General features: G+C 46.9%; 1 long non-coding RNA gene across 1 annotated transcript; it reads left to right on the forward strand.

The window, feature by feature from the left end:
* Nucleotides 1-1,808: 1,808 nt before the first annotated feature.
* On the forward strand, nucleotides 1,809-8,741 carry LOC131484393 (uncharacterized). The gene is made up of 2 exons (XR_009248220.1): nucleotides 1,809-6,297; nucleotides 7,160-8,741. It is a non-coding gene; the product is annotated as an uncharacterized LOC131484393 (long non-coding RNA).
* Nucleotides 8,742-11,891: the final 3,150 nt, after the last annotated feature.

Here is an 11,891-nt window from a genome sequence, read left to right on the forward strand (position 1 = left end):
AATAAGTCACTCCTCGTTCAAAACTCAACAATGACTCACCATTTCACTCAAAGTGGAAACCCAGATCCTTACTATGACCTATAAAACTGCCAGATCTTCCTCTGCCCGACTCCTACTTAGCTTTCTGGCTTCTGTCTTCACATTCCCCTACCCTGGCTACCAGCCTTCTCACCCTCCTCCAACACGACAGGCACTCCTGTGCATGGGCTGTGAGGCTTCCCTGCTCTTCTCTCTCCTCTTTGCTCATTTCTTGCATCCTAATCCAGGCTTCTTGGCTGCCCAGCCCATTTAAGAATGCTGAATTCCCAGCAGCCCCAGCGCAGGAGACAATGGAGCGGTCTGGAGATTCAACATGTTAAGAAACACTAGGAGACAATGGAGCGGTCTGGAGGTTCAACATGTTAAGAAACACTAGGAGACAATGGAGCGGTCTGGAGGTTCAACATGTTAAGAAACACTAGGAGACAATGGAGCGGTCTGGAGGTTCAACATGTTAAGAAACACTAGGAGACAATGGAGCGGTCTGGAGGTTCAACATGTTAAGAAACACTAGGAGACAATGGAGCGGTCTGGAGGTTCAACATGTTAAGAAACACTAGGAGACAATGGAGCGGTCTGGAGGTTCAACATGTTAAGAAACACTAGGAGACAATGGAGCGGTCTGGAGGTTCAACATGTTAAGAAACACTAGTCTGTTCATTAAAAGGATTTCCTAGTCTGCTTCTACCTGAAGCCAAACATCTGGATGGAATATGCAAAAGCCAGACCACATAGTTGGGTGTTCTTCACATGTGAGTATTTGCCAGCAAAACGCAGACCATCTGGCGACTGCCGCTGTTTCATTCTGTGTCCTTAAGTTCAGGTTCAGTGACTTTAAATTCAACAAACATTTGTTTACACCAACCCTTTGCTGGACCCGGTGCCGGTGGCGGGGGATCCAGAGGGGAATGATTCCCACCATGGACGAACTGGCAGGCCAGGAATGGGTGCCAAGGTCACAGTTGATTTTCTCCAAGGCAGAAAGTGCCACATGAAGGTTCCAGACCTGAATCAAGGGGCTGATCAAGGGGGTGGGGGGTGGGGTTCATAGACAACCAGTGAATTGGAACTTTGGAAGCTGCAGCCTGTCAAGGCAAGGAGAGAACCTCGCAGAGCTTCAGTTGTTCGATCTGTAGAATGGGGGAGACATCCTTGGGTTGCCCAAGGCTAGAGTGGGGACAGTGAGGAAAAGAATATGAGGTCCGTGGTGTAGGGGCACTGCCATCTCATCTGCAAATGGGGGGTGTGAGCATGTAATGTAATGTAATAAAAATTCTTCCCCATGTTTGAAAGTATAGGTTAAACTATGGACCAACCAAATATAGGAGTTTTACCTCTTTTGAAAGTAGCTCCTCCTCCTCTCTTTACTGCGTAAACATTTACTCACTTAAGACACAGACGCTTGCTCCAACCTCCTGGAGAAGTCTTCTCTGACTGCGAGTACGTGAGCCACTTTTAACTGTCCACGGCCACCCCTCGCCTGAGTAAGCTCTGCCACAGTTCCTATCCCCGCGTGTTCTCATCGTCTGAGTCCGGGACTCATACAGACCAGATGGAAGGGAATACACGCCCTCCTCCCTGGACACTTCAGAGCTCACTGACTTTCACACGCCAGGGTGGTGCCTTCTCCAGACACTCTACAGGGAGCAAGTCCTGAAGGGACCATGAGGAGCGGACACAAGGACCCTGGATGGCTGGGGTGGGGGATGATGGAGAAAACGGACGTCGCCCGGAGGCGAATAGTGCCCAGCCCTTTGCCTTTTTTTTTCAGCTGGGGACACAGAAGACATTTCCTGACATGCACAATTCTGCCATAAGTGGCTATGTCATGAGGCTGGTGTCAGGATGCTTGGGAGGGCTCCCTCTCCCTCCTTGCTCCCCTCCTACTCATTCCACGTGGCTTTATGTTTTTCCTTTCTCTTGCGTCCTTTTTCCTTACTCCTCATTTACCTTTACCCCGCCTTTCTTTTCCTTTTCCTTTCTACCTACCCATCCTAATTCCCATGACTTAGGAAGGTTGGGGGATCCCGTAACTGAGGAGGGACTAGGTCGGCAGAAGGGGAAGCCCTACTGAGTTGACTGTGGGCTCAGCCTACCTCGCCCGATTTCATGCTCATCATCACTCTGTCGGCAGATTTTTCTTGTTCCTCCTTTGCAGATGAGAAATCTGGGGCTGGAGAGATCAAAGGATGTTTCCGAAATCACACATCTAGGCCAAAACCACACGTCACCAGGCCACTCTCGGAGCGCCAACTACACACCAGGTCCTGCGCGAGCCCTGGAGGGTGAAGATACACATGCCATTTTCTGTCAAGCTCTCCTACTCCGGCAGCAGCCGAGCGCCTGTGATTCTGCTGTGATTCTTCGTAACACGCTGCTGGGCATGATCAAATCACAGGTTGGGCAGAAACATACAAAATAAAAGTGGGTGGCAGTTACAGATGAAGCAAGAATGGGAAAATGTTGGTGCCTGTTGAAGTTGAGTGATGGGTATCTCGAGATGTATTGTACTGCTTTGTTATGCCTGGTTAATGTTTGAAAACGCCGTGTTAAGTGGCTCCTAATTATGTCTTCTCAAAACAGACAACCACCCCACCCCCAGCCCCGGAGAATCCCTTCTGGGAAGTTAAGACTCCTAAGTACAGACACCTTCCCAAAACAGATTTGTCCCTGTAAGCCCTTGTTCTTGCATAGGGTTGTCTGGGTAAAAATGGCCCTAGTTTGGAAAGGAGGAGCCAAATCACAGGAACAACATATACCCCAGCTGTTTGTGGGCACAGGCAGGACAATCACGTGGACTGAGAAGCCTCTGTCCGCCTGGGACATCATGGAGTGCATTATCCTCTGTTTTATAAGCCTTCTGTGATACACGCACTATTTATCACGATTGTTTAGAAGACACTAGAAAAAATTATGATCCTCCCAGACCCATGAACCTTTGTTCTTTTGTCTTACAGGAAACCATTCTCTTCAACATCAGAGTCTCCATTTCTGAGAAGGCAATAGAATAATCAATTTCCTACAATGTTGCTTTGCACAGGAAAGAGCTTGATTGAAAACCAAAGCCACTGATTGTATCTCCCGTCTACTCTGAGGAGGCTTTTCGTCCTGGTTCTTTGAGATCTTGGCCATGATGGCTTGTTGGCAGATGGGTCCATCTCTATATTGGGCGTGGTAAAAGGCAGGGTCCTGAGTTAATGGCACATCTCTTCCCACCCCAGAAGTGACCATGTAACAATCTCAGATAGCCGCTCCTCTGGTTCTTTCTGGATTTAGAAACTTGTGTGAGCTGCGGACGTGCTGCTTCTCCTGCATGTATAATCTGGATCCCGAGTGTGACCAAAACCCGGCTCTGCTGGTGGGTGAAATCTGTTAGGCTGTGGGGAACGTGGGGTGATTGTACCAATCTGTCAGTTCAGTGCTTTTCCCTGAGTACATTCTACATGCTGAGGCTTGTGCGAGGAGCCTGGGAGAAACAGAGGGGAACGTGATCGTGTCCTTTCATGTGGGAGCCAGGGAGACAAACAACGTAATTTAAACTGAACGTATTCCAAAGCAAGATTCTCTCATTTTACCCAAAAACTCACACCTATTTCTGTGAATGATCCCATTCACCCCCCACCCCCTGCCCCCATCACTCTTACCAGAGACATGGGATTCATCCTAGATTGTTTCCTCCTTCCCACCCTCCCACACCCCATATAACATCCTAAATCTTCTAGATTATTCTTCTGCTCCTCCTTTCCCATCTCATGAGCTCTACCGCATTGGCTGTCTTGCATGACCTCCCTCCCGAGTTTCCCTGGGCCACCCCTTCCCAGATGACAGATCATTGACAGGTTTACTTTTGAAAACCTGTCAATGGCTTTCCATCTCCTTTCAGGTCAAGCCTGTCAATCATCTGAAAACCAGGTGCTTCCCAAGATGCTGACTCACGAGACATTTCCCATCCAGTTTCCCACCGTTTTCCTTTGGGAGTCGCCCAGCCAGGTTTTTTTTTCTCCTTCTGGGATTCCATTCCATTTTCCTGATGGCCCCCCTTCTCCCTGACTTATATTCTGTCTGACACGTATCTCCCCCTATTTAAATGCTACCCATGCTTCCTGCTTACTCAAATGCCACCTCCTACACGAAGCCTTGCCTGATCTCCCAGTCTGAAGTCACTTTTCATCTCCAAATCTCTCAGAGAAGCATTGTGGCTAGACCAATGCTTGAGATACCACAGGCTTGGACTTGAAATTTGATTACGCCACTAAATAACCAGGTGCTATTAGGGAGTCAAACTCTCCAAGCCCCAGTCTTTCTGCCAGTGAAATGGGGACCAATCATTCCTCATATTTTTGTTGTGAGGATGAGAAACTATGGTCTTAGCACAATGCCCATAGCACGTGTTTGCTAAAGGGGGGGTATCCTTAACATCGTTCATGGCCATTATTATGCTCTGTCTTTAAGTTGTGTGGGCATTGGCCAAAACTCCCACACTCTGAAGCGAAGTGGGTGAGGGTGATGGGTGAGGGCTGCATTTACCGTACGGTGGGGGTCTGCTCTGGCGGCCGAGGGCACGGAGCGGTCAGGTCACGGAATGCAGCAGGCTCGGGGCCGACACTACCAAAGCCCCTAGGCCCCGCAAGGACCAGCTTGTTTCATTAAAACAAAGGGAAGGGTTTCCTTGGAAATCCTATTTTTCCCCAGATTTCCCTCTTGGCTGCTTCTGTGGCCACACATGTTTCCGATGAGTCCACATTCAAATGAATTTCAGCCGACAAATAACTCGATACAGCTCTTTGGTGGGAGAGAATTCCTTCGGGATGAGGTCGTGGTTTGGCTACAGTAAAATTAAAAATAACCCAGAACCCCCCGCCGCCCAGGCTGGCATCAAACCAGGACAGTGCATTTGGGAACCATTATCGGGTTTATCGGGGTAACATATCGCAGAAAACCTGCTTCTGTTTATAGACCATTTTATTATTCCGTTTTGACATTTCCCTTTTTTCTTCAACCTTTTTCCCCCTTAAGCAAATATCTATTAGACTGAATTGAAATGTGATCCAACCAAATATACTGTTTTTCAACTTCAGGCTAAAGCAGGTCTGACTAGAAGCAGAAACGCTTAAGTGAAAAGTTATGATTTACTTTCTTTCTAAAGGGAAACAGTGTCAGAAGGAGAATTTTATGTGACAAGGGAGCTTGTGGAGCACGGAGCAGGGGGCTGGCGGCTGACGGGGGGGCCTGGGAAAGCCCTGGAGCTTAGAAGGCCAGGAACGACCCTGCCCGAGCACCCCCGGGGGGAACACTGGGAAGAGTGCACAGGCAGAACCTGGTTTTTCCAAATCGGCAAAATCCCCAGATTGGACGGTACGTATGTGAAGGGTCACATCAGGAAGAAAACCTAGAGATGGTTGACCTCCCTCCACCCCTGTTATCTTACTATTGGGTAAACTGAGGCCCACAAGGCTGCAATGACTCGCCCAAGGTAACTACACTGAGCTCTGGAGCTCAGCACATGTGAGTTTGAGGACCAGCTCTACCACAAGACCCTGGGCAAGAGACTCAACTTTCTTGTGTCTCAAGTCCATTGTCTATGAAATGGGGTGATGACTGTGCCCTGCCTATGTCAGACAGTGATGGAAAGACCCAATGGAGAAACAGCCAATAGAGCAATTACTTCCTGAGTGCTTTTTCTGTCCTGTGCGCCGTCCCAACCCTTCACACACCCACCTGCTACTCACAGCAATCCTACCAGGTAGATTCCAGGATGGTCCCAATCCTGAAGATAAGAGAGCTGTGTGAGGCTCAGATAAGTTCAGTGACACGACCACAGTCAGGTCGTTGGAGGACAGTAGATGCTTGATTTGAACCAGGAGCAGATTCTGATACGAGAGTCTGTGCTCTTGACCTTGACGTGAGCGGGTCTCTGTGACCCCTTAAATCAGAAGCCCGATTCAAGGGTGAAATGTGAAGTCCATGCTCAGCCGGGACAGAAGCCCAGGTCTTCTGAGTCTTGACCCTTTCTCCTGTGTCCTTTGCCAGGGCCCGAACTGTCCAGCTTCCATCTCCAACTGGGGAGAAGGCCAGGCTGCTTTCCTGCCCTTGTTGTCAGGCCCGGAGCAACAGATGAAATGATGGAATGGAAAGGTGATCTGGACTCTCCGCGAACGCAGCAAAGTACAGACCCGGAAGGAATGTGTGCTGGCGAGTGCTGGGGGCTCCAGAGGCGGGCCTTCCCTGAAGGCTGACACGCGTAACAGCATTTCCTGGGTAAGGCTGTGAGGTTGTGAGGTCCCCGTGGTTGCTGAATCGCGCTCTGCCTTTGTGTCTGCTCTCCTCCCTCTTCCTCCTTCCCTTTGACTTCCGATTGTTCCCAGGCATGACTGCCTCCTGGCTCCCCTCTTCATAAGTGCCTGAAGGTTTGATGCCCTAACTTCCTCTATCATATCCATGTTCCTGTCCTGTTTGCTGTCTGTGTTCCAGCTCCACTGCTGTGTGTGCGTGTGTGTGTGTGTGTGTGTATTTTGTTCTGACTTCTTGGATGCACCAGGCTCTCCCTTTCCCCGGGGGCTGTTGCCTTGGCCCAGAATGCTCTGCCCTCCACTCTGCCCAGCTAACAACCCACCCTTCAGACCGAGGTCCCAGTGTCCTTCCTCAGATACAACCTCCCTGATCCTCTGTCTTAATCTCTCCCTACATCTCCTTGTTTTTCTCTCTCATAGAACCATTCCTTTTCCTTTGTGCCTTTCTGACACTGCACTCATTTCGTTTTTTACCTATCTCTTTATCGAGACCGGAGCTCAACAAACTATCTATCACTGTAATAAACTATTGCAGCCTGTACAGCCTGAGTAGAAATGATTTTTACATTGTAAATGGCTATAGAAGCACCAATATAATATCCTTGATTTTGCTTCTTTGCCCTGCAAAGCCGAAAATATTATTACTTGTATTTATCTTTTAAGATAAAGTTAGCTTACCCCGCTCCAGACTGTAAACTCCATGAGAGCACAGACCATGTCTCTTTAATCTACTCCGTGTACCGATTACTTGATTCAGTGCCTGGCATATAGTGGATGTTCAGTCAAAATTGGTTTACTGAAATGATCAATGAATTCTCCCCTCTTTCCAGCTCCCCCAGTGGAAGGCCGTGGGTTTGGTAGGAAGAATTCATGTGGCATCCAAAAATCTCATTGGAACTCCAACGCTACTGTTTGTTAGCTGTGGGGGCTCCGGATCGGTCAACATCTTTGAACCACAATTTCTTCATCCTTTGAATGAAGTTAATAATGGGAGGGGTGAAATAAGGTTATAAACATAAAGGTGACTTGGCAAAATGTAAAGACCATATAAAATGTTACCTGTTGTCATACTAATTGATGCTATTGTGCCAAATATCAATTTATTGCCTGTTAGCTCCAAATTCACCTGTTGCTGCTTGCTCTGTGATGATGAAGGACCCTGGAAATATTTTCCCTTTGTCAGCTCATGCAATGTTTAGCTTTTCCAGCAGAGGGCGCAGAAGGGACAGGTCAAGAAGAAGGGACTTCACTCTGGTGGGCTGCTTCCTCCTCCTACCATTCTGCTGCCAGGGTCACATTTAGGGGCATCTAGTGGGGCTCCCCCTATCAAGTTGTGGTGGCCACCCTATGGACAATTTCCCTTCGACTTTCAGTGCCACCTCTAAGGGCTCACAGGCTCTCCAGCGGCCAGCTCCCAGCTTTGCCTGCATCACGGTAGGTTTCCAGCTTGTCAGTCATGCCTGTGGTTTCTTGCCTCCCATCTCTGGCCCGCAAGCACCACGGAGGAGCCTTTCTTTCTTACCAATTCCAGCTGTGGGCCCCTGCCCATCTGTCTCAGCCTCCTTATACCTGGGAGGGGTATTTCAGCTGTAGTTCCCTGTCCACCACCCTCGTCCTGGTGTCTGGGCATCAGCTTTGACCTGGGACAAGCCACTGAGCTTCTCTGCTGTCCACAGAGTACAACCTACACCTTCTCCAATGAGGAGAGTCCCATCCTTGGAGAAAGCCCTCTGCCTTCCCAGTTTATTTCTCCCACAGATGCCCTCCATCAACCTTAGGGAATTCTTAGGTGACTCATCACTCCTTTATAGATGAACTGTGGCTATTGTCCTGGTTAGTCATTATTTATGTTACATTTTCTCTGTTCAAATAACTGTATGCATTCTGTCTCCTGATCGTGCCCTGGCTGATGGAGAACGGTTGTGGCAAGTAGTCTCAGGAGATAGACCCACAAAGATGAGATTTAAGGATTGGTTTGGTTGTGTCTTTACACTTGAATGTAGTGCTGGGTTTTTTGTTTTTGTTTCCTAATGGGAAATGAGAAGCTAGTGGTCCATGGCATGCAGTGGCCTGCTGGTTAGTCAAGCTGTCACCTGTGGTTGAATGTGGTGAGGTGCCAACTGAAGACATGCCTTGGGAGCCCAAGTGGCTCCTGCACATGACCATTTGGTAGTAATGATGACCACGGGAGCTGTGGTGTGGGAGGACTCTTCTGAGTACAAGCGAGCAATTACAGAAAAAAAAAAACGACAAACTCTAGTCCTTTAACTATCAACGCAAGTCATATGTTAAGGATCAGAAAGACCCTAAAATATGCTGTTTTTTCTTATAACCACAGGGCTACTATTAGGAAAATCAACAAAAAAAATGTATCGGGCAGGTTGCTGAATTAAAATGGCAGTTGCATTCAAAGTCTTGTCAAGTTTATCACGTGAAAGTCAGGACATTTATTGGGAATTACGAAGATATGAAAATCTGGCATGAGAACAACTGGTTGGATGGAGATGATACTGACGATCTTGAGCCTCCAAGTTGCCCCGAGTCCATTTGCCACTGAAATTGACTTCTTGGAGACTAGCCTTCCTTTACCTGAAAACCTTCTCATAAATCTACCTGGGGTAGGTTATTCCTGTCCCCTGCCTTAATAGAGGCTGATTATTTTCTTCAAAATCGACCACAACCACGTCTGTTGCCCCTGGATCCATAGCCAAGGTCACATCTGTACCGGCTCCGGCAATAAAAATACCTACCAAAGCCCAGGTGGAAATAGTTTAAACCAAAAAGGATTTAAATTTCTGCTAATATATAAGTAGAAAGCAGGGCACATGAGCGGAAGCTGATTTGGTAGATGTTAGACCAAAGAAGGTAGAATATAACAATAGAGTGGGCCAAATTCATTTGATATTACTAAATATTCCAGATCATGTGCTAACTCCTACATCTAGCGGTGGCTCTCCTAGCTTACTTAGGAACTGTGAACCTGCTGGAGAGGTGCAGTTTGGAGAGTGAGGAAATGCAGAGGGTTTCCAGCCTCCTCTCTACCCTCCAAAAGACCAACTTTGCTGGGGAGAAAACCATATAGATCCATGTGAAAAGTGAGTCAGAAACAATCTCTTAGGAAGGTAGCCACCTGGGAACAGTGGGAAAACAAGCAGCATAAATAGCCACAACTGTGCTGTTCAGAAGGGTGGGCTGGAGGAGTCAGAAACCATTCGTTGGAAGGGAAGGGCTTTTGTTGGAGGTGGAGGGATGCCTAGGTGTGGGGCGGTCATGACAATGGAGTGGGGTAGCTGAAAGAGAGAGGCAGGCTTTTAGATCAAGAGTGAAAGCATGGCCACAGAGCAGGGTCTTCAGATCTGTGGAGTCTGACAAACGTCCCACAGATGCTTAGGGAAACTCAAGATCCCAACAACAGACTCACTCCCATGTGTAAGTATGACCTATGACCTCAGCATCTTTGGCCTGTGTCTGGGGCTGCGGTGCTTCCTTTCTAGATCCAAATGGCTCATAACCACAGTAATAGCACTTTGATAAGATGCAATAGTATTGCGACTGGGATTTTGGTAAAAAAAAAAAAATATGGCTCAGTCCTTGGGCAAGTGGCTTCCCCTTGGTGAATTTGCCTTCCTGCCTAAACGATGCGCAACTTGCACTAGGCCATCCCTCGAGCTTTGAGAATTTAGGATTCTTGTCTTTATGTTTTTTAAAGTGAAGTCCATACAAAGTGTCCTATTTGAAGGTCTAGAAACCAGTAAGATAGGAACAGAAGTACCAGTTTCTCTGAGAAGAGACTATCCACATCAGCGTGGAAAGAAAAATCAATGGGCTCTACTTGTTCTGTCTTCCAGACTCTGATGTTCATAAGGTTGCTTCACTTAAGGCTTCTGAGCATTTGTAGTAGTTCGTTAATCAAAAGCGCCATTAAAAGAACTACAATCCTATACTTTAGCTGAAGATAAAGAATATATTAAAAATCAATGTTAAATGGTTAATTGACCAGTGTTTCTTTAGAGGTATAAGCTCCCCAGCCCTGGGGTGTGCAGATATCAGCAGAACGACTCTCTTCTAGGAGTGTCACAAAAGGGCGTTTCTGAATGACATAGAACCCAGAGAACACGTGCCAAGCTGTCACTGTCCGGATTTATGCTGATTAAGGTATGAGATAAATATGTGTGCTGGTCACTTGGGGTTGGCTTACTCCACCTATCACAGCAGAGAAGGAAACACTTCCTTTGTTCATGGGTCTATTTCTGAATTGCATGGATATTACAACCCTGATATATCAGTACCTTATGCTTTTTTTCTTAACTAAGGAAGAGACTTGCGGAAAGAAATAAGAGAAGACACAGAAAGCTGGGTGACTGCCACAAGGCTAAATTGGATATGTCATGAATAATAAAATAAAGATGAAACATGCCTTATTATTTGCAAATTTAACTAAATCTATGAGAAATATTTAATTATAGCTATAAAAGTTGTCATCGAAATGACCTACCCTAATATGAACATAAAAAGAGTAGACAATGAAATCTTCATTAGTTAATTAAAATTTCTTAATTTAATGAAGTAAGTGTCATTCAGATAGATGAAGTTAAACAAACATGGTATGCCCTGTAGTTTACAAATGAGACCCTGAAAATAAAAATGGTTAGAAAAGTAAAACTCTGTCTTTGTTTTGTGAACTTGTTCATTCAGTGCCCTCACTATAGTCTAATATAACATGCATGTTATCAAATGTCAGAGCTGGAAGGATCCAGGACAAAATGGATGGGACTCGGTAAACATTTCTGCATGCGTGGATAATCATCTGCTCCAGCACGCACAGGGAATTTAGAGAAAGAAACACCTGGTGCCAGAAGCACTGACATTGGACTAAGGATAAAATACCTCTTCTACAAGGATATAGCAGCAATGGTGGCTTTATAGACACTATCCGACATCTTCGGATGAATTGCTCAGTGTAGATGCCAATGACGGTATTAGGTTGAGCTGGGGGTGAAAGAATGAGGACGATCGGATGTCTGTCTCTCCCACTACTGCGTGGCAATCATCCTTTGTAGATCGCGAAGTGAGTTTAAAAACTTCATTAACCGATCAAAGTCCCAGACCAGGACTTGTTGAGAGGAATGTATCAACGTTGGCTTCTGCAGGAAAAGCAGGCCAAGCTCAGGAACCCAACAGGAGACAATATTCTGGCACTGGGATGTGTGCTATGTTCACCAGCCAGTGTCTCCAGACCCGCTTGATAAAGGATTCCCTTGTCCCCTCTATGCAAATCTGTACTTTGAGGTGATAGTTGCACATACCTCCTAAGCTATCCTAGATCTAGTCTTTGAAAGATCAGAGATTGATTGAAGTCTCCATTCCCCGATGCTTCATTCATGTATTGTTACCTCCTCCTGAAGCTATCATTTCCTTTACTCCGTGACATATCAGTGCCTAGGCTCTGGAGTCCCCAAGTCCCGAGATTCAGCTTTGAAGTTTCTTAGGGCCAAAACAGCTGCCCCAAACCAGCACGTTGTGGAGAACCCCGGGAGAGGTGTGACGGGAGCCATGTAAAAC

Source organism: Neofelis nebulosa, chromosome 9 (assembly GCF_028018385.1).
Source record: "Neofelis nebulosa isolate mNeoNeb1 chromosome 9, mNeoNeb1.pri, whole genome shotgun sequence".
Lineage (NCBI taxonomy): Eukaryota > Metazoa > Chordata > Mammalia > Carnivora > Felidae > Neofelis > Neofelis nebulosa.